Source organism: Geotrypetes seraphini, chromosome 5, assembly GCF_902459505.1.
Source record: "Geotrypetes seraphini chromosome 5, aGeoSer1.1, whole genome shotgun sequence".
NCBI lineage: Eukaryota > Metazoa > Chordata > Amphibia > Gymnophiona > Dermophiidae > Geotrypetes > Geotrypetes seraphini.
In genome coordinates, this window is record NC_047088.1 from 7,855,604 (window position 1) to 7,874,572 (window position 18,969).

Below are 18,969 nucleotides of genomic sequence, written 5' to 3' on the forward strand. Positions count from 1 at the left end.
TCATTTTCTTGGCCCCTTAGAGTGTAACAGATCCAAAAACAAATGATATAAATGATTTTTAGACTATGAGGCCTTTAGGTTAGTTAAAAAAAAAAAAAAAAAAAAAAGCTAAACTGAAAATGGTCTGATTGATTGTTGTTGTTTTTTTACCACTTGTTTTAAAACCAGTGTGCATCTCCAGCTTAAGATCATAAGGTTTGTATTATTCTCTAGGAAGAAGCTGAAAAGTATCCATGTAATTAGGCTAGCTTCTGTACCCACACGGAAAATTCCAGAATGCTCTATTAGTTTAGGCTTGTTTTATGTCACTGTGAGGTGAATGTAGGATGACCTGCAACAACCTGCACTGCCTTGGGTGAATCTCTTCATTCCAAAGACGGTTAATAAATCCCAATAAATAAGTAAATAAATAAACCTCCTCCCTTCCGAAGAATCTTTTTTTAAGTCAGGTCCTTAGCTGAATGCTTGGACTTTGTGCTCCCTCAGTTATCTGCTCAAAGTGCAGTACAGAGGACAGAGTTGAGCCCTCTAAAGAGGTGTCTGGCTACCCTTTACCAGTTAGAAATTAACCCCTAGGTCTACCACAACAATGAATCAACAACTGACTAAAAAGAATGCTACGACCAGGACAGGAGTTAACCCTGACCACCTAGATACTTTCTGGTATTTGAGACTGCCAATGAACAATAAGTGAGAGATGAGGACCGCAAAACCCGCTCTGACTTGCTCCAGAAGATATCCAATTGTCTATGATCTAGGAGGCAGAAGTCTGCAGGAGGCCTCTGAGGACATGATAACAGTTGGCCTCAATTAGAGGCAGCTGTTAAATTTTAGCCTTTAACAGGTACACATTAAATACGTAGCACAAGGTTAGTAGTGGGCTTCAGACTTAAATTTATTGTTTAAATTTTTTTTGTTTTGATTGCATCTAATTTCTTTTTTTATTACTGTGTATACCGTGGGTGGATGCTCTGGCCTCCTACTTATTAAGATTGCCTCTGCAAACTTCAAAAATAGTCCCCAGGCTTTCCCTCCACCCCCATTATGTTATCCAAACCAAAGGAGGCTGAAACAATCCAGTCACTCTGATCCAGTAAGATTTATTTTATTATTTATTCAATTTTCTATATTATTCTCCCAGGGGAGCTCAGAAAGTATTCCAGAATGGCACAGGTGGACCACAAATCCCTTATAGCACTGACACTACACAGGTGTCATTCTGCACCTACATCATGGCAACAAGTTACAGAATCATCTCCTATCTGGAACTCAACATGGGATATCTGGATTTTGGTATATAAGAAAAATTACACTGATCACTCTGGCCGAATATCGACCTGTTAGATTGTTCACCTGAATGTAGCTCATCTTACACTAGTTCCTCACACCTACCCACTGGGGCCTCAAGGCAAGTCAGATAGCAGTATCCCAAATATTTGCTTGGCCCCAGAGGGCTTAAAGTCTACGAGCTAGATGAACTAGCAAACAGGTCCGATTGGAAATAATGAGGCTTGCACTGAATTATGCATGGTAATGGTGGTAAATCCAGCCCTAAGTTTGTACCTGAGACAATGGGGGTTAAATGACTTGCTCAAGGTCTCTCACTACAGAATCTGAAACAAGCTAATGTGGTCCAGAATCAAGGCAACAGCGTCTAACAGCTCAAGACTGGAAACATCGCATTCATTTCCATTAATGAAGGGATGATTTAGATTCAGGACAATTACCAGTGAAGCCATAAAATTCTGTAGTTTGTCTAACTGAAATTACTAAAAGTTCTAGCGCTAAATTAAACAAAAGTGAAGAGAAAGGACATTCCCGTCCAATTCCTCTACCCAGAACAAAGGAACCTGAAAGAATACTCACCGGTGCAGGGACACAGCTAGCCAGTCTGGTGTTCAAGAGACCCCCAAAATGAATATGCATGAGATCAATTTGCATGCACTGCCTCCATTGTATGCAAATCTATCTCATGCATATTCATTGTGGGCATTCTGAAACCCTGACTGGCTGGGTATATCTAGGGTTGCCAGATTTCCTCTTTGAAAAAAGAGGACCCCTGGTCCCACCCCATTCTGCCTCTAGCTCCACCCCATTCTTTCCCCAACCCTGCCCCCACCCAAACCTCCCCAAGCTCACAGGCTGCATTTGGAAGCCTTCATGCATGCGTATGACATCATCATGGTGACGGCTGCAGCCGTGGCCTCCGAGCTCAGGATTTCCAAATCCCGGACAAACTAACAGGTTTTGGAAATCCCTCTGGGTACCTGGACAGTCCTCTAAAAAGAAGACATGTCTGGATTTTTCCAGACATATGGTAACCCTAGATATATCCCAAGGAAAGGGAATAGGACATTTTTGTACCTGAAGCAATGGAGGATTAGGACAACTTGCCCAGGGTCATTTGATCCCACCCCCTAAGGGTGCTCAGGCAGCAGCTATACCACTAGGCCACTCCTCACCTGCTCTAGTGGCCACCCCAGACAGCATAAGAACTATTTTCAAAAGTAAAGCAAATTCAATTCAATATTCTCCATCGAGCTGTGATCAAAAACTGTTCCAGATGGTGGCAGAGGACAGCAACTGAAATCACGAAAGCATGGGATAGGTTCTACATTTTTACTTTCTTCTTCACAACAACGGCAAAAGGTTCAAGTGCTTTGGTTCAAAGACTGAGGAATTAGGACACTTCAGCAAATGATTTAGCACAGCATTTCGATTCAAAAATTAAAAACCTAAGAAATAACTGTTTGACAATTAATATATACGAACATCAACTAACTAACATACAAGGAAATGAAATACCAGATGACATGATTTGGAGTTTCTTTCAAGACTTAGAATGGAATAATTATATCAAATTATATAACAAGTACTCTAAATCATACTGGGTTCTGGACTTTTGTCCTCCAAAAATTATGAAAGCATCTCCATTAAAATTCAAACTATCTTTGCTGAATTATTTAACCTATAACTTAAAAAATGGAAAATTCCTCACTAATAATGCTCATATTATAATAACCCCAATTCTAAAAATTCGTAAAGAATCACCAGCATCAGTAACCAACTATAGACCAGTAGCATCCATTCCTTTTATTGTAAAAATCATGGAAGGATTAGTACATACCCAATTGATGGAATATCTTGACCAGTTCTCTCTTCTGCATGAAACTCAATCTGGTTTTAGGCCTTTGTTTAGCACTGAGACAGTAATGGTGGCTATCTTGGATAATTTGCGTTTCTTGTTCAGTAAAGGCCTTAACACCCTGATCATGCAATTTGACATGAGTTCTGCCTTTGACTTGGGGGACCATGGGAAACTGTTTATTGCTTAGACGCAATTGGAATCAAAGGAGAGGTGTTGAACTGGTTTTGAGGTTTCCTTATATCCCGCACCTATCAAGAACGTTATAATCACGAGCTCTCTGATACATGGAGCAATCCATCTGGCGTGCCACAGGGGTCGCCACTATCTCCATTGCTTTTCAATGTGTATATGTCTTCATTAGGTGTGCAATTGTCCCAACTGGGGATAAAATTATTTAGCTACGCAGATGACTTTACAATCATTATCCCATTCACTACCTCTCTCTCGGAAGCTACCCCTAAAGCAACAGAAGTACTAAATTTGATGGAGCAATGGATGATTGAATTCAGACTAAAGCTTAATCCAGAAAAAAAAATATTTTGTAGCTTCGCCACACCCGCTTATCACTAAAACATCAATGTGCATCAATAATCTTAGCTGTCCTATTCAATCTACTATGAAGGTATTGGGAGTAACATTGGACCAGAGCCTAACCATGAAAGACCAGGTGAACTCCTTAGGTAGAAAGGGTTTTTTTTACCCTCTGAAAGCTTCGGTCCATTAGAGCATATCTTGATTTTTCATCATTTAGAATTCTGGTACAATCCCTCGTACTGAGGAGAGACGGACTGCATTTGAGCACGGCTGGGACGAGGATGCTGGCACGTAACTTTCTGACCTGCATAGACATGACTTTAAACTGATAACAAGGGGAAAGCCGATAGTCGATCTGACCTCGACACATCGGACCACAGTATCGAGCAAGGATACTGAAACAGGAAATGGCGACAGTGGACTAGAGACAAAATGGGTACTTTATGGTCATAAACCCAAAGATGCAGTACAGGGACCAGGGAGGCTAATAGAGCTAAAGAGCAAGACAAGGAGGAAACAGCTGGAACCAGAGGACTATCAAAGAACAAAGAAGCAGGCAGAGGACGGGATAGACACACCGCAGGAGGCAGCCCGTGGGGAGACCAGCAGGAGCATCAAATCAAGAGTAGATCCAAAAGGGAAGGTAACAAACCGGGACTTAAATTGCCTATATACAAATGCTAGGAGCCTAAGGACTAAAATGGGGGAGCTAGAAGTTATAGCCAGAAATAAGGACCTAGACATAATAGGAATCACAGAGACATGGTGGTCAGAGGACAACAAATGGGATGTGGCCCTACAGGGGTACAAACTCTACAGGAGGGACAGGGCACACAAGAAGGGAGGAGGAATAGTACTGTACATAAAGGACTCCATTCCTTCATCCAAAACAGAAACACCAATAAGGGCAGACAGTCTGGAGTCACTATGGGTTAAGCTGACATCAAGTTAGGACTGTACTATCGCCCACCAGGACAGCCAGAAGCAAACGACCTGGACCTGGAGGCCGAATTGAGGCAGATGTGCAAAAGTAGAAGGGTGGTGGTTATGGGGGATTTCAACTATCCGGGAATAAACTGGGACATTGGGCACTCAAATTGCACGAGAGAAACTAAATTCCTAGAGGCGATAAGGGACTGCTTCATGGAGCAGCTGGTCACGGAACCAACGCGAGGGGATGCCACTCTGGACCTAATCCTCAACGGGCTAGAGGGACCCGCAAAGGAAGTGGTGGTACTAGCACCATTAGGGAACAGTGATCACAACATGATCCAGTACAAATTAAACATGGGAACATCAAAAGCAAAAAGAACCACAACGACAGCACTCAACTTCAGAAAAGGAAACTACAAGGACATGAGGAAAATGGTAGGAAAAAAGCTCAGCAACAACTCAGGGAAGGTGAAGACCGTAAAGGAAGCCTGGACACTGCTTAAAGGCACAGTGCTCGAGGCACAAGACCTATACATCCCAAGGTTTAGGAAAGGGTGCAAAAAAAATCGAACTAGAAACCCAGCATGGATAACTACTGCAGTTAAAAAGGCGATAAGTGACAAGAAATCATCCTTCAAGAAATGGAAAAGGGAACCAACAAAGGAAAACCAGGAAGAGCACAAAAGACACCAGAAAGAATGCCATCAAGAGGTCAGGAAAGCAAAGAATGAATATGAGGAAAAACTGGCAGGAGAAGCAAGAAACTTCAAACCCTTCTTCAGGTATGTGAAAGGGAAACAACCAGCCAGAGAGGAAGTGGGACCACTGGACGACGGAGACAGGAAAGGAGCGATAAAGGAGGAAAAAGAGATAGCAGAAAGGTTAAACAAATTCTTCTCGTCAGCCTTCACCAGAGAAGACACATCCAATATCCCAGAACCCGAGGTGATTATAAACGGAGAACACGACGAAAGGCTGGTACAACTAGAGGTAAGCATAGAGGATGTCCACAGACAGATAGACAGACTAAAGAGCGACAAATCACCGGGCCCGGACGGCATCCACCCAAGGGTGCTAAAAGAACTGAGAAATGAAATAGCAGAGTCACTTCGCCAAATATATAACCTCTCCCTAAAAACTGGGGAGATCCCAGAGGACTGGAAAATAGCAAATGTCACGCCCATCTTTAAGAAGGGATCAAGGGGTGACCCGGGAAACTACAGGCCTGTGAGCTTGACCTCGGTTCCGGGAAAGATGATGGAAGCAATGGTAAAGGACACAATCTGCGAACACATAGAAAACAATGGACAACTGAAGGCGAGCCAGCATGGCTTTTGCAAGGGAAGGTCATGCCTCACAAACTTGCTGTACTTCTTCGAGGGAATAAACAGCCAGATGGATAAGGGGGAATCCATAGACATTATTTACCTTGACTTTTAAAAAGCCTTCGACAAGGTACCCCACGAGCGGCTACTTAAAAAGCTGTGGAACCACGGGGTGCAAGGGGATATCTATCGATGGATCAAACACTGGTTGGCAGGCAGGAAACAGAGGGTTGGAGTAAAGGGCCAATACTCAGACTGGCAATGGGTCACGAGCGGAGTTCCACAGGGGTCGGTGCTGGGACCTCTACTGTTCAATATATTTATTAATGATCTGGAGACGGGGTCAAAATGTGAGGTTATCAAATTTGCTGATGACACCAAACTCTACAGCAGGGTTAGAAACACGGAAGACTGTGAAGAACTGCAAAGGGACCTAACGAGACTGGAAGACTGGGCAAAAAAGTGGCAAATGAATTTTAACGTAGAGAAATGCAAGGTCATGCATGTAGGGAAAAAGAACCCGATGTTCAGCTACAAAATGGGGGGGAACACTGCTAGGGGTGAGTAACCTTGAAAGGGACCTGGGGGTGATGGTCGACACATCACTGAAACCATCGGCGCAATGTGCGACAGCCTCAAAGAAAGCAAACAGAATGCTGGGCATCATCAAAAAGGGTATCACAACCAGGACGAAGGAGGTCATCATGCCGCTGTATCGCGCAATGGTGCGCCCGCACCTGGAGTACTGTGTTCAATACTGGTCGCCATACCTCAAGAAGGACATGGCGGTACTCGAGGGAGTGCAGAGGAGGGCGACTAAACTGATAAGAGGTATGGAAAATTTTTCATACGCTGACAGGTTAAAAATGCTGGGGCTGTTCTCCCTAGAGAAGAGGAGACTTAGAGGGGACATGATAGAAACCTTCAAAATCCTAAAGGGCATAGAGAAAGTGAACAAGGACAGATTCTTCAAACTGAGGGGAGCCACAAGCACTAGGGGTCACTCAGAGAAATTGAAAGGGGAAAGGTTTAGAATAGAGAATGACACGGTGAAAAAATTGGTCCCCGTCACCGCCCCGTCCCCGTCTCACCATCCTCTGCACCACCCCGTCACCGCCATTCCCTTCACCGCCCCGTCACCGCCACTGCCACCCCATTCACCGCCCCGTCACCGCCACTGCAACCCCATTCTCCGCCCCGTCACCGTCACCGCTGCATACATAAAAGCCTCAAACGGGTACGATTTTATATACTTTTCTTTATTTACGTATAAAGGAAACATTCTTTAAAACTTTAAAACTTTAAAAGTTTAAAACTTAGTTAAATAAGAGTAGCCCAGCCAGACTTCAGCACGGAGCTGGTCCTACTAGAAACCTCTAATGTGGCTTAGTAAAAGAGACCCTAAAAGCAAATAATCTCACCTGCATCAGAGCAAATGAAAATTTCAGCATGAGAATGTGTATGCTATTGGAAAGAGTAGCTCAGCCAGACCTCAGCACGGAGCTGGTTTTTTTTTTTTTACACAAACATTCCTTTCCTTACCTCAGCTTGTAACCGACGAAGTTTTCAGGTTTTCAAGAAGCTGCGAAATCCAAATCCTCTGCTCGGCTCCGAAATCACAATCGCTACTGCTGCACTACAAGCCATTAAATATCATGTGCGGCAGTAGCGATTGGTCCCCTACTTTGATCTGACAAATGAGGAGCCAGTATATTGGGGGGCGGAGTCAATGCGGCAACGTGCAAGTTGGATCGAGAGTTGGAGGAGACAGACAACATGGCGGAGACATCAAACACCCGGTCACGAACACGGTGAAACACAGGTAAATAGCGGTTCCTAGAAGGGGGTACATTGGCCTGCGGGGACAAATCTTTTCACCGTTTTTGCGGGCGGTGAAAACTTTTGTCCCCGTGTCTGCGGCGATTTGGCTTTGGAGTCACCGCGGGGATCGCTCCCCGTGTCATTCTCTAGTTTAGAACAAATGCTAGGAAGTTCTTTTTTACCCAGAGGGTGGTGGACACATGGAACGCGCTTCCGGAGGAAGTGATAGGCCAGAACTCGGTACAGGGGTTCAAGGAAGGTTTGGATAGGTTCCTGGAGGATAAGGGGATAGAGGGGTACAGATAGAACTTGAGGTAGGTTACAGAAGTGGTCAGAAACCACTTCACAGGTCGCGGACCTGATGGGCTGCCGCGGGAGTGGACCGCTGGGCGAGATGGACCTCTGGTCTGACCCAGTGGAGGCAACTTCTTATGTTCTTATGATTACTGTAATATCGCCTATCTGGCAGTTTCCCAGAAGAATATGCGACGATTAGAACTGGTGCAACTGATTTTCAGGCTGAAGAAGTTTGATCATGTAACACTTTCCTACCGACTTCTGCACTGGGGCTGCCGATGGAGGCACGTGTGAAATTTAAGTTTGGATGTTTTTGCTTTAAGGTACTATTTGGCTTAGCCCCTAAATATATAACTGACCTTTTCTCTTTCTCAACCAACAGACATAAGAGAAGCTCACACTTGAATTTTGTCTCTCCACCGGTTAGAGGATGTAAATTTAAAAGACATCATCAACATCGTTTCTCACATCAGGCAGCATTATGGGGTAAAGATCTGGAACAACTGCTTACGCCTACTACTTATGGGGAATTTAGGAAAAAACTAAAAACATATCTGTTCTGAAGTATTTAGGCAACTGACCTGTACTATCTTAGTCCACAATAACTGATCTCTAGAGCTGTTAATCACTAGCTTTTAACTTTGTTAATTCTACTCAATTTGTAGCATCTTTTAATCCATGTAAACCGCATAGAACTTCACGGTCCTGCGGTATATAAACTGTTATTATTACTTCACCAGCAAAGCTGAAGAGTGTGCAAACTGCTGTTTAACAAGCTTCAATGATAGTACGTCATAAGACTGGAAATTCCGAGAATTTCAATCCATCAACTGAATCTCCGACTATTAAACTTTCTGCAAGTTAAGCTTATTTCTCTCTAAAGATTTGTTCTCTACATTTCTTAAGGATGTATTGAAATATCCAGACGCTGGCTGTCCCTCTTAAAGGAGGATTTAATTTCTGACTGCTGATAGAAGTGCTGGAGTTGGAACAGCAGGTGGAATCCTCAGCTGAACGGTCTCCTCGAATATGTCGGATTTGACCGCTTTATTGGAAAAATCAGACATGGAATTTCTACCACATTGTTGGTTATGTTTGTTTTTCTTCAGGATAAAGAGGCCCTTAAGAGATTTTATTTTAGACTTTCTGCACCTGAATTTTGGGGAGGAAGAAGTCAGCCATTTCCAGATGTTTCTAAATGGACACAGAGCCGGAGGAAGAAGTTTCTGGCTTTTTGCCAAGACATGATTTCTCTCAGGGATCCTTTTCAATTATGATTTCCCTGTAAATGGTCTGTCCGTTATAATAACTAATGTGTCGTTTTTTACCTTCTCGACTGAGGTTTTTCCTAGATATTAAAGGTGTAGTTCTGGGATTTTGGAATTAGGATTATTCAGATAGTGATATTTTGCTCTATATTTTTCTGTTTCCACCTTCCCGTTGTTTGCTTTCATGTTTTGAACTGTTGAGTTTGTCTATTTTTCTTTTGATTGTAACTGATATGCTGTATGATCGCTTTCCCTTTTCCTTTTCAAAGAGTGTATCTTTGATGGAAGAATGCCAACTATTTATGGGAGTAATAAAACACGTAATGGGACAAGAACAGAGAATCTGAGGGAGAGGAAGGGAATGTCGAGCTTGAAAGCTGATGTGGATGAACTTTCTCTGCTGTCATCTTGATGTTACTGTGGAACAAGACTGCTAGGGCTGGAACCTCTTTCTTTTCAATGCTGGAAGGACCCTTTTCAAGCCTGGCCGATGCATGCGCGTTAATTCTTCCATGTCTTTGTGTAATCTATGGATCAATATTTTGGCATATGTCAGTCTGCATTAATTAATGAGGTCAATCTATTATTTCTGAGTTAGCTTCTCCAATGGGTCGGTTCTGCTTCGTTCTAAGAAACCGAGAGTGCGATTTTCAATATCATATGAGATGATGGATTTGTGGACAGCTTTCAAAAGAGAAGCACTTGGCAGCTTCTTTCTCTTGCAAGTATTTTTTCCTTGAAAATGAATACTCGTAACTGCCCCAGGATCACCTCTGTTAAAATGCAGATGTGCTAAGCATGTTCCACAGGGCACTTGCTTTTCTCTTTACACAGGGTGTCCAATTTTCATCTAGACCTTTTACCAATGTAAGCAGTTAATGGCATTTTCTAGATAGGGCTTGGATCATGTTTATTTAATTTATTTATTTCATTTTATATACTGGGTTACAAATTAATATACAGAGCATCAAACAGTGGGGATCAGTCCTGCCCAGAGCAATACTAGAAATGATATCCTTGGTTTTCCTACTGTTTTGGTTATTGGATGGAATACAGAAGGTAGGGTTAGATGGTCATTTTTCTCAATGGAGGAGAGTAAAATAGAGGAGTGCCGCAGGGACTAGTGCTATTTAATTTATTTATAAATGACCTTGAAATTGGAACTAAGAGTGAGGTGATTAAATTTGCAGATGACATTAACTGTTCAAAGTCGTTAAAACGCATGCGGATTGTGAAAAATTGCAGGCGGACCTTAGGAAATTGGAAGACTGGGCGTCCAAGTGGCAGATGAAATTTAATGTGGACAAATGCAAAGTAATGCACATTGGGAAGAATAACCTGAATCACAGTTACCAGATGCTAGGGTCCAACTTGGGGTTAGCGCCTAAGAAAAGGATCTGGGTATCACTGTAGACAATATGATGAAACCTTCCGCCCAATGTGCGGCAGCGGCCCAGAAAGCAAACAGGTTGCTAGGAATTATTTAAAAAGGAATGGTTAACAAGACTAAGAATGTTATAATGCCCCTGTATCGCTCCATGGTGTGACCTCACCTGGAGTATTGCATTCAATTCAGGTCTCCTTATCTTAAGAAAGATATAGTGGCGCTAGAAAAGGTTCAAAGAAGAGCGACCAAGATTGGAAAGGGGATGGAACTCCTCTCGTATGAGGAAAGACTCATTTGAGGTTAGGACTCTTCAGCTTAGAAAAGAGACGGCTGAGGGGAGATATGATTGAAGTCTACAAAATCCTGAGTGGAGTAGAACGGATAAAAGTGAATCGATTTTTCACTCCGTCAAAAATTACAAAGACTAGGGGACACTCAATGAAGTTACAGGGAAATACTTTAAAAACCAATAGGAGGAAATCATTTTTCACTCAGAGAATAGTTAAGCTCTGGAACGCAATTCCAGAGGATGTGGTAAGAGTGAATAGCGTAACTGGTTTTAAGAAAGGTTTGGACAAGTTCCTGGAGGAAAAGTCCATAGTCTGTTATTGAGAAAGACATGGGGGAAGCCACTGCTTGCCCTGGATCGGTAGCATGGAGAGTTGCTATTCTTTGGGGATTCCGCATGCAATGTTGCTACTATTTAGGGTTCCAGAATCTTGCTTACTCTTTGAGATTCTAGAATGTTGCTACTCTTTGGGTTTTGGCCAGGTACTAGTGACCTGGATTGGCCACCATGAGAACGGGCTGCTGGGCTTGTCACCTAATCCACCCATTGCCCCAGGTACACTAGATAGATTGTGAGCCTGCCAGAACGACGGAAAAATGCTTGAGTACCTGAATAAATTCATGTAAACCATTCTGAGTTCCCCCCGGAGAGCAGTATAGAAAAATAAATAAATATATTAATAAAATGGCTAAAACAGCTGTCCTAACTTCATGCATAGAGAATGACACGGGGACAAATTTTTTCCATCCCTGCGGAAACTCATTTTCCCATCCTCGCGAGTTCTTTTCCTGTCCCTGTCCCATTCCTGCAAGCTCCGCCCTCACCTGCACGAGCCTCAAACACTTGAAAATCCTAAGTGGCAACATTCTAGAGCTCCGATTGTGATGTCATAATGCCTCATTCCACCAATGCCTAAGCTCCGTCCTCATCTGCACAAGCCTCAAACGCTTGAAAATCCTAAGTGGCAACATTCTAGAGCTCCGATTGTGATGTCATAATGCCTCATTCCACCAATGCCTAAGCTCCGTCCTCATCCTCACAAGCCTCAAACGCTTTAAAATCATACGTGTTTGAGGCTTGTCTGGTTAAGGCAGAGCTTACAGGAATGGGGCAGTGACAGGGACAAAACTCAGGGGGACGGGACGGAGACAAATTTGTCCCCATGTCATTCTCTATTTATGCATCAAGTTAACGAGCAGCAGTTTGCATATTGGCCGGTGCCCAGATAATTTCCAGGTCAGATATTCAGTGATGTGATCCACACGTGTCTGGCATTGAATACCTGAGGTTTGGTCAGTCCATGGCCAGAAGAGGCTTACAAGTCACTTAGCGACATGGGATGAATTTTACTCCCAATGAATTTAGTTCAGTCCCTGAGAACCCTCCTTGTATTTACATTTCACCACCCGTTCCTTCTTAAGTACTAATCAACCAATCCCATACTACCCCATCTGGTGCAGAGATTCATTCGACCTAACCTCTCGGTGATTGCATGAGTGAAGGTTGGGGGTAGACCCATGAACAGACAGCTGGACATGGTCATCAAGGTAAGCAAAAGCTCTTGATTAACTCAAAAATGATACTTCACAGGGTCAGAAAAAATGATATGGGGCTTTGGCTGACAAAGCTCCGGCTTCTGTTCATGGCCTACGACTGCCATGCCCCAAACATAGTCTATAAAGTCTCTCTCATTCTCTCTGAGTTGCAAGGTTTGGCCCCAGCCAGACCTCAAGACAGGGCTCCCAAATCTTCAAAAGATAAAGGTTGGCTTACCTCAGCCAAGCAGAGTAGCTAGACGCACATCATTTAGGCATAATGGGGATCACTTCTTCCTGCCTCAGGCCTCCTTAACCCAACTCTGGCCCTGCCTTTTATATTTCCTGGTAGCCAAGTTCCTGTCTCCAACCCTCACATATCACTTCCCCCTTGAGAAGGGCTATGGAAATTAAGATAGCTTTGAGATTGTGAGGGAATATCCAGCAGGGGGAGCTATAGCATCCTATAGACCAGGGGTCCTCAACCACTGGGCCGCAGACCAGTAACAGGCCATGGGCCGTGCCGAATTGAGCCGTAAAGCGATTTTTATTTTATTTACATTACAGGCAGTTCCCAGGTTCTGGACGGCTCCCTCCTCCCAGTTGCACTTCTCTTCACAAAGCTGTGAGCAGCGGCTCCTACAGTACACGCTGCTCGTGGCTGACCCAGAAGCCTTCCTTCTAGGCTTCTGGATCAGCCACAGACTGCGTGTAGGAACCATGGCCACGGCTTTGTGAAGACAAATGCGGCTGGAAGGAGGGAGCTGGCCACCTGTGGGAGAGAGGCATGAATTTGGGATATAGAATAGAGGGAGGGAAGGACAAAGAGGTGCGTGTTGGGACATAGAAGGAAGGGAGGGAGCAAAAACTTCAGACAAAGGATGGAAGGATGGAAAGAAGGAAGGAAGGAGGGAGTGGGCATGAACTTGGGACACAGAATGGAGGGAGGGGAGCATGAACTTGGGACATAGGTTAGAAGAATGGAGGGAGTGAGGGAAAGAGATGCTGAGGTGGGGGAGGTAACAGAAAGGGAGAATTGTTGGACATGGGTGTCTGAGTGAGCCGGAAAGAGAGACAGTGCATATGAGGAAATGAACAAAGATGAGAATGGGGCCATACAGTTGCAGGGAAACATGCTCAGAGATCCCACTGATTCTGTATTATGGTAAGTTATATTAATATATTATATATATTACAATTTAATAATAATAGAAATAAAGTACTTAAAATAAATGTAATAATTACATTTACATTAGATATGTAATAATTCTATATTATGCACTTTATTGATTAGGCATTTAAATCCCTCCCCTATCTCCACTCCCTACCCTTGGTCCGTAGAAAAATTGTCTTACATGATGCAAAAAGGTTGGGGACCACTGCTATAGACTTCTTCAGACTCTCCTTACACTTCTTCATTATCAAAAATCAAGCCATTCAGTCTCTAAAATTTTAGATCATCCCTTTAATCCCCTATTTGAATATTCAAGAATATGGATACGTGGTCAGACCATGTGATTGCAAAAATGTTTACCTCTTCTACCAAGTGGACTAAGTCTACATCCAGGAGGAACAAGTCAATCCTACTATTCATTTTCTGGAAGAGTGAATAAAATGAATAGTCCCTCTGTGGTAATGTGAATGAGGACAGGCCTAATTCACATTACGAAAGGATAAACTGGAACCACACAGCGGGTTAAAGTGAACCAAATAATATCTAGAATGTATACCATCTGGTTTAGGTGATTTGCAATTCTGTAATTTGCCAAATTGCTCAATTAGATCTTCCAATCTTAAAGAGATTTGTTTCAGTTTCACTGACTCATCAGCATTGAATACCATTTTTGGCACTGGTATTACATTACATTACATTACATTAGTGATTTCTATTCCGCTTGTGCCTTGCGGTTCTAAGCGGATTACATTAGAAGATGGCTGGTCATTACAATTTTTTACATTACTTTACAAACTTTGCATACCTAACTTTACATAACTTTTCGTACATAACTTTACAAAACTTTACGTGGAATTACTTTACATTACTTTACATTATCTTTACAGTACTTGCATAACTTACATTACATTATTTTACATAGCATAACTTTATATTACAGAAAAGCTAGTATCTGTTTTTAAGTTGTTATATCTGACATTTTGAGATATTTGGAGGAAACAGTGTTTCCAGATATGAATTGACTTATCGTCCATTGCGACTAGATTAGATGTTGCCTGTGGAGAGGAATTGCAGGAGGTTGCGAAGGCTGAGAGGATGATGGTAGATTATATTGTTGGGATGTGTTTTTTGAATAGAATGGTTTTGATATCTTTTCGAAACGCTTTATAGTCAGTAGTTGTGATAGTTGTATCTCCCCCACATCTTCATTGGTGAAGATGGAAGTGAAAAATTAATTGAATCTTTCTGCTAAGGCCTTGTCTTCCCTGAGTGTTCTTTTTACCTCTCGGTCATCTATTAGTCCAACTGATTCTTTTGCCAGCTTCTTGTTTCTAATATACCTAAAATGATTTAAGAAAGACAGAGCAATTGAGGCAAATGTCTACTCAGCCACCATCTTTTCTTTCCTTTCAATCTACTGTAGCTAAATATCTTACAGCAAAACCTTGTTAAACCTACAGTTTCTGGATCGGCCCCTGAGTCTCTTAAACCCAAATCGAGAGGGAAAGACCAACAGCTAGAAACTCTGCCTTAAATTTACTAATGTGTGTTTGTAAATTAATACAAGCTATGTATCGCAAACGCCATCATTGTCCCTGGGGCCTATGCGGTTGCACAGGTTAGGCATTCAAACCTTCCAAGCCTGGTGTTGTGTGGCTTCTCCTGGGACGGTCCAACTTCTCCTCAGCTCTTTAAAAGGGAAATTTGAATTGATTTGCTACAACTCAGCTAATCTCGTTTCACAACCTGATCTGAAAAGTCCACTGACCCTTTCAGTCTGATCTGAGTTAGGGGCTGGAGGGTTTCAGCTTCAAAACCAAGATGCTATCTGGCTTCTTGTCTTTTTCACAAAAGGCTCCTTTCACCCTCCTGAAATTGAAAGAAATCTTATGCGTTAACAGCGCCTGAAGTCAAACAACTTTCCGTTTTCTTAAAATGGCCTTGGAAACAGTTACTTTGCACAGCTTTTCCCATTTCTCTGCAATTTAAATTTCTATTTCTTTATTTGCCTTCTTGTGATCTGAATCAATTTAGCCTTTATAATTACTTCAAACCCATCCCCCGCCATGATATCTTTAATACCAGCATGGTCATTAATTTCATTGTTAATGAAATTCTCACCTGAGAAGCTCTCATTTAAAACACATTTCCTAGATCCTGGCTTTTAGAGCACATTTCCCATCTGCATCTGAAGACACCCACAGTCCAATCAGACTAGAAGATTACTACTACTACTACTATGAATTATTTCTATAGTGCTACCAGACGCACGCAACGCTATACAGAGAGACAAAGAAGAAGAAGATAGTCCCTGCTCCAAAGAGCTTACAATCTCAACAGCCAAGACAGACAAACAGGATGTCAAGGGGAACGGTTAATCTGCTAGCTGAGTTGGAGAGCAGAGGAGTAGGGTTACGGATTGAAGGGTATATCAAAAAGGTGGGTTTTCAGTCTGCTTTTAAACAAGGTAAAAGAAGGGGCTTGGTGGACAAACTCGGGTAATTTATTCCAGGCATAGGGGGCAGCTAGATGAAAGGAACGAAGTCTGGAATTGGCAGTAGAGGAGAAGAGTAAAACTAAGGGCAGCTTATCTGAGGAACGGAGTTCTCTGGGAGGTGTATGAGGAGAGATATTGAGGGGCAGCAGAAAGAACCCACTTGTAGGTCAGCAATAGGAGCTTGAACTGTATGCGAAGGCGGATAGGGAGCCAGTGAAGAGACTTAAGGAGAGGGGTGACATGAGCGTAGCAAGGTTGGTAGAAGATGAGTTGTGCAGTACAGTTTTTGCACAGATTGCAAGAGGGAGACCAGTAAGAAGTAGATATAGTAATTTAAGCGTGAGGTTACGAGAATGTGGACAAGGGTCCGGGAGGTGTGCTAGAGAGGAAGGGGCGGATTTTGGTGATGTTGTAAAGATAGAAGCGACAGGTCTTAGCAGCTTGTTGGATGTGTGTACAAAATGAGAGGTTGGAATCGAAGACCACTCCAAGGTTGCGAGCAGAGGAGACTGGAACGATGACAGTATTATTTACTGAGATGGAGAAAGAAGGAGGAGGAACAGAGGGTTTAGGAGGAAAGAGGAGCAGCTCAGTCTTGGACGTATTTAGTTCTATCCTGTCACCATTACTTTTTAACATCTTTTTGTCCCCTCTTCTGACCATGGGCCAATCTATTGGCTTCACCACCTTTGCTTATGCCGATGATGTGTAACTGATCCACCCTATTGATCTAAATAATATCGGGGACGTTGCTTCCATCAACTAGAAACTTGAAAAAAATCAAACTGTGGTTAGAGTCAAATAGGCTATCTCTTAACATCAATAAATCTAAACTAATGATTTTTCCCTTTAAAGAGGGAATAACTCTTCAGGCCCCTTTGAAATTTGAATCGCCTTCAGTCTAAAGCTGTTTGGAGTTACTTTTGACTGCAGATTCTCCTATCATAACCACATTAGTACGGTGGTCCAGAAACATTTCCACCGCCTTAGAATGATACGTTCCTTATCCAAATTATTAGATCTATCATCCTTGAATACATTAATCCACTCTCTGGTAATTTCTTGTATAGATTACTGCAATGCCCTCTATAAGGAAATAAGACGCCTTCAGATAGTACAAAATACTGCTATTAAGATCATCTATGGCGCAAAGAAACATGACCATGTTTCTCCCCTTTTAATCGATGCTCACTGGCTGCCTGTTGAACATCGAATTAGTTATAAAATTCTACTATTAACCTTTACAACTCATTTATACAATCAACCAGAGTTTATTGATAGTCTCCTTGTTCCTTATTATCCCGCTAAATCCCTTCGTTCTATATCCCAAAATCTCCTAGTTGTACCATCTTTAAAACTAATTAATACATTGAGATTCAATAATTTCGCCGTCACAGCACTTTCCCTTTGGAATTCGCTACCTAATCACTTACGCATGGAATCGTCGATAAAGCAAAACTCAAAACATCTTTATTTGAGGACTAAATCAACTGTTGTCCCTACCCTTCCCTATTGTTTTACCCTTAAGTGTGCTTTCTTCAAATATTGTAGTTCAGTCCTTTTTCCCCAATTGTGTGCAGTTAGTATACGTGTTTTGTTAATGTCTACTAATCCAACATTGGTTTGTATACTATTTTAACTCTAATTTGGTCTTGTTTCTTTTAAAGATATCTTTTTATTATTGTTGTACACTGCCTAGAAATTGGAATAAGCGGTATAAAAAATGTTTTAATAAACTTGAAACTTGAAAACTTGATGATGGCAGGACATCCAGGCAGCAATGTCAGCTAAACAAGCAGAGACTTTTTCTTGGACTTTAGGTGAAACTTCGGGTGTAGAGAGGTAGATCTTGGAGTCATCAGCATATAGGTGATACTGGAAGCCATAGGAGGAGATCAGGGCACCGAGGGAAGAGCTGTAGAGAGAGAAGAGAAGAGGTCCTAAGACAGAACTCTGGGGTAGAGAATGACATGGTGGCAGTTACCCGCGGCTAGCCGCGTTTAGCCGTGGGTAACCCGCCGGAATGGAGAAAGAAAAATAGCAGTCGCTGCGGGGACGGGGACAAGGCCATTCACCGCCCCGTGGAGCGGTGAATGGTGTTGTCTCCGCAGTGAGGCATCAAGGATCGCGCGGTCCCTGCAGCCACCGCCCGCCCGCCCGTAGCCTTTAGCCAGCTCCCTCCCTCCACCTCACCTTATATTCCAAGTTTGCCAGCTTCCTTTTTCCCGAGCCGCACGCGTTCAAAAAGCCGTGCATGCGCGGCTGCGCGAGTCAATCAATCTTCTCCTCTGACGCAACCGGAAACATGAAGTTGCAGGAGAGGAGAAGTTTGATTGACTCGCGCAGCCGCGCGTGCACGGCTTTTTGAACGCATGCGGCTCGGGAAAAAGAAAGCCGGCAAACTCGGAATATAAGGTGAGGTGGAGGGAGGGTGGGGGCTGCTAGTCCTTTCATAAATCTGTAATACATAAATGCTGTTTCGTTGTGGGTATTCTCCCCTCTTTAGCAGAACTGGTTTATCATTTTAAAATCATGTGTGGCACCAATGGCAAGAAAATATAATGATAAAATAGCAACTAATTTTGCCTATTTTTATATATTAAAAAAAGTACTACATTTGAAATGTATATCACCCAGTCCATAAGGTGAATGTCCATATTGCTGTCTGTTGTTCTGCTGAGTACTGGCATTGAAACAGCAAAATGCATTTATTGCATACTTGTCCTCTGTTGGAAACATTATGGTGGTATATTAGTTGTGT